The sequence below is a fragment of the Cynocephalus volans genome, chromosome 14, assembly GCF_027409185.1.
Source record: "Cynocephalus volans isolate mCynVol1 chromosome 14, mCynVol1.pri, whole genome shotgun sequence".
Taxonomy (NCBI): Eukaryota; Metazoa; Chordata; class Mammalia; order Dermoptera; family Cynocephalidae; genus Cynocephalus; species Cynocephalus volans.
The window spans coordinates 28,721,565-28,726,218 of NC_084473.1; the positions used below are offsets into that span (position 1 = coordinate 28,721,565).

Consider the following 4,654-nt stretch of genomic DNA (forward strand, 5'->3'; position numbering starts at 1 on the left):
TTGAAATCAGGGTGAATGGCAGCAACAGCATGTGAGGAGCCTGGAGCAAAAGAGGAGACTGTTTTGGCACATGTCAAAAGTGGCAATTAGACCAAGTGAAAGAACACGAAAGCCTATATACCATAGGATTTCATTGTCATGAAGTTCCAGAAAAGGCAAAGCAACATAGTGACAGAAAGCAGATCGGGGTTGCCAGGGGCTAATCACAAAGGGGCATAAGGTAATTTTTAAGGTGAAAGAATACTGAGAAACAAGGTGAACATGTGAAAAGGAAATTTTAAAGTGTGAGAAAGTACATTTTTCTAAGGCCAATATCTTGATTGAGATGGCAGTCAAACATCTACATGTACAATCACCAAAATTCATGAAATTATACACCTAAAATGAATGAATTTCATTGTACATAAATACCTCAATAAAGCTGCTTTTAAAGTGATGTCCTTTAGGATTCCCAAGTAGAGATGGCAATACACAGAGGCCTGCATATAAGATAAGGACTTGGAACCACTGGTGAGTAGATTGTATAGGGTAGAGGAACAGAGGCCTAGGACTGCACTCAAGAAATGGTGACATTTAAGAAGAAAGACCTGGGGGGAACCAGAGCACTAGCAAGTACACCAACAGAAAATAGTGAACACTAATTGAGGAGGAGTTTTTAAAAGAGGAGAGTAAGAACAAAGTAAATGCTCCAGGAAGATAAAAGCTAAACCTGAGTGTCCATTGGCTTTGTTGATCTGGAGGATTTTGGTGGGGTGAAGTCAGAGATTTCTACCTCCCCCTAGTCCTGCTATTAGAATAACTAGGCCACCTGAGGCAGTGGTTTTAAAATACTTTTTTTAGCAGCAAAAACCTTGGTGAGGGAGGAGGCAAAGGACTTGATATGACAATTCCAAATGTGCTGACTGCTAAAAACTTACTGATTTTTGGTCCTGAAATTCAATTTATGAGCATTTTGATCATAGGTTACACCTTTCTGGTCATGCATTGGTTAGGTGAAAATTAAAATGAATTAGAATTGCACAAGCACCCACTACCTGAAATCAAAGGCCTAGGTGCATGCCGGGTGATGGCCCCAAGTGCTGCTGCCAGGAATTTTAAAAAATGTAAGAGAGATATACTGGAAATCGAGACTAGCTATGCTCACTGCTGAGAAGTAACGCTGACAGGAAGAGGAAATTTACAGGGCAGGCGAGAATACATTATTTTAAGGCCAAGAGTGACACCCAGTGGTCACAGAGATCATGACAGGCTCTCAACCACCCTTTTTGTTCAGGGCACAGAAGAGGGCTGACTCCCTGATGTCACCCAGCCAGAGCTGCCCTTGGATTTCCCAGGGGAGGAGGGCAAGCCAGACTGAGGAGCAGAGTTAGGTCACCATGGATAAATTCTTTGCTAAACTGTGTGACAGCAACTGGCTGGCTCTTCCTTTCCCATGATGAACCTGTGAAGAGAGAGCTTGACCATCTCTAATCACTTCCACATTTATCACTTCACTTGATCCTCACAACAACCTTACTAGGCAGGCAGAGCAAGTGTCACAGTCCCATTTTTATGGAAAGAAGACTACAACATGGAGAGTAAGGCATTTGTCTACAAACCCAGGTCTCCTGGTCCTAAGTCAAGTGCTCATTCCATAACACCACATCCCTCGGACATAGTGAGAGATGCTTTAGATGTGGGGGTGGGAGTCTTGAGTCCCACTTCTGGCACCCTAAACACTAAATAAGATTCAGCCTCCAAGGGATACCAGAGTCATGCAGTAAACAAATATTTCTTGAGCACCCACTATGTTCCAGGCAACATATATACAAAAACAAAAGACAGACCCTGCCCTAAAGAAGTTTTTGCATCTATTCAGGGAGGCAGACAAGCACAATGCAATGGAATGGAGCTGTGTCAGGAAGGCCAGGGTATAGCAGGAGCACAGCTTTCCAGAGGAGAATAGGGGACTGGACAGAGACACATCTGCTCCATACATGGCATGAGGCCTTGGCCACAGGCAGCTCAGTGAATGCTCTTATCTGCCACCAGACCACCTCTAACAAGTCAGTGTAAAAACATTTCCACATGACTCTCCTTTCCAAAAAGAATGGAAAACATAGAAGAAAATTCACCTTCAGTGAAACTAGGTAACAGATAAAACCCAGTTGATGGAGAGTAACTGATGCTTGGGCCAAGTCAAGAGAGGAGGTAGAGATTGGCCAAGCATCTCTCTTCAGCCCTTGGGTGGCACACATGCCAACTGGTATGTGTTAACTCAGCAATGAAGGAGGAGCTTCCCAGAATTCACTCAGTACCACCAAGAGGCAGGGGAAACAAGAAGGGGACCAAACGAGAAATCTTTACAAAAAAACTAGGTAGGAGTGACTCCAGATAGCAAACAGCTCTGCCACTTCTGATCAAAGACAGGGGGAAAGAAATAAATGCTAAAACACTATCCAAAAAACAATAAAAGGTTTTATGTTGACTAAGCAGACTTGCTGTTCACTCCAAAAATAATATATTAGTGGAAAGCATGAAACAGAGATATGCCCTCTGCAGAAGGTAGGGTAGAGAGCTTGTGAAACTATGTTCAGAACTTGTACTTCTGGCAAAGAGGTGACCAGATTTTGCCCGGGTGGGCAGTGAGGGAGAGAAACTCATGCTATAAATATGTAAAAGTATAAGATAGATATAACAAACATCGACTTAAATGCATAGCTGAGCACATAAGAAAGTAAGGGAAATTCACAAGGTCTAAAAGTGAAGAGAGAATTGAAAGGAGATGAGTGAAAGAGCCATGAGTTGTTCTGGGGTTTTCTGCCCAGAACTTAGAAGCCCTATTTTAGCAGTCACGTGGGAGATCCAAGTGCTGAGGGACCCAATGTGGAGGCTGGAAGTCAGATCTCTGAATGAATCCACGATCTCTGAGGAACTACATCCTTGGAGAGGGGTGCCTGGGGGTAAATGTCAGTGTGGGAGTTGACTAGAAACATGTCTGTCTCAGGCCACAGCTTGGGGTTCAGAAAACAAAGCCTCCCTAAGCCCTCCCTCCCATAGGAGGAGATTGGAAATACACTGATTCTATGCAGAACATCCCAAAGAGAAAATTAACCTTAAGTGTTTCTCAGTCAGAATCACCCTGGGCACCTGGCAGATGCAAATGCAAAATCAGTCAGATCTCTCAGGATTCCATAGTCAGCAAAATATAATCAAATCAAAATTACCAAGATCACAAGAAAACAAATCACCAGGAAAAATTAAACAGAAAAGCAAGGATTTTGATCCCAAATGACTCAGATATTAAAATTATCAGATAACGAATATAAAATAAGTAAAAATAGAATTGGAAATAGATCCAAAATAAAGACTTGTCCAAGAATGCTCATGACAGCTTTATTTATAAAACGGTCAAAACCTGTGAACAGCCTAAATATCCATCCACAGGAGAATGGAACAACAAATTGTGGTATACTCATTCAGTGAAATACTACTCAGCAATAAAAAGAAAATGAATTAAAGGAATGAACTGCAATGTGAATGAATCTCAAAAACACTATGTTGAGCAAAAGAAGGCAGATACAAGAGCCACACACATACTGTATGATTCCATTTATGTAAAGTTCCAAACCAAGCAAAACTAGTCTGTGGGTAAAAAAAAAATCAGAACATCTGAGGGAGAGGATTAACTAAAAAGATACAAAAAGGAACTTCCTGGAATTATGGCAATATTCTGTGTGTTGATTAGATTGTTATTTCATAGGTATAACAATTGTCAAAACTCATAACTGTACCATTAAGATTTGTGCATTTGATTGTATAATTATATCTCGGTAAAATATGCACACACATTTAATGAAAAAGGGAATGAAAATCATGTTTTAACCTATAAAAAATGATCAAGAATATCTGAAAACATTCCAGAAAGAAATTCTAGAAATAAAAAATGTAATCATTGAATTCAAAAGCTGAATAGGTTCTGCTTTGTGATAGGGCTGTATAAGACCACGTCTTCCATCAAGACCATCTGAAAAGCAGAGGAACATGTTTGTTACTTAAAAAGATGTTTTCGGGCTGAGCCCGTGGCGCAGTTGGTAGAGTGCTGCGCTGGCAGCGCTGCGACGCTCCCGCCGTGAGTTCGGATCCTATATAGGACTGACCAGTGCACTCACTGGCTGAGTGCCGGTCACGAAAAAACGACAAAAAAAAAAAGATGTTTTCAAGTGCTCGCTTTGGCAGCACATATACTAAAATTGGAACGATACAGAGAAGATTAGCATGGCCCCTGCGCAAGGATGACACGCAAATTCGTGAAGCGTTCCATATTTTTAACCTGGTAGACTTCCTGGGCGAGGCGGTGCCGAGCAGGGTCTTGAAGGTCCAGCTGATAGACGAGGGGTGCAGAAGACATGCCCCAGCCCAGCACAGTGTGCACAGAGTGGGGAGACGTGCGGCCAGGGAGGCGGAGACTCGACAGAAACCACACACCCGGTGGGGTCGCCACTGCACGATCTAACAGCCTGGGCCAGAGCACACGGAACAGGGAGAAGTCCTGCACGGGAAGTGAAAGCTCAACAGAGATCACACACCCTGTGGTACGTGATCCACCAGCCCAGCAGAGTCCAAGCTGACCAGAAAGGTGGCTCCCCGGAGAAGCCCAAGACCCGAGGCAACC

The 4,654-nt window shown here is 42.9% G+C and overlaps 1 non-coding gene across 1 annotated transcript; it reads left to right on the plus strand.

Annotated features, from left to right (window-relative positions):
• Positions 1 to 4,202: 4,202 nt before the first annotated feature.
• Positions 4,203 to 4,309, plus strand: LOC134363506 (U6 spliceosomal RNA). The gene has a single exon (XR_010021741.1). It is a non-coding gene; the product is annotated as a U6 spliceosomal RNA (small nuclear RNA).
• Positions 4,310 to 4,654: the final 345 nt, after the last annotated feature.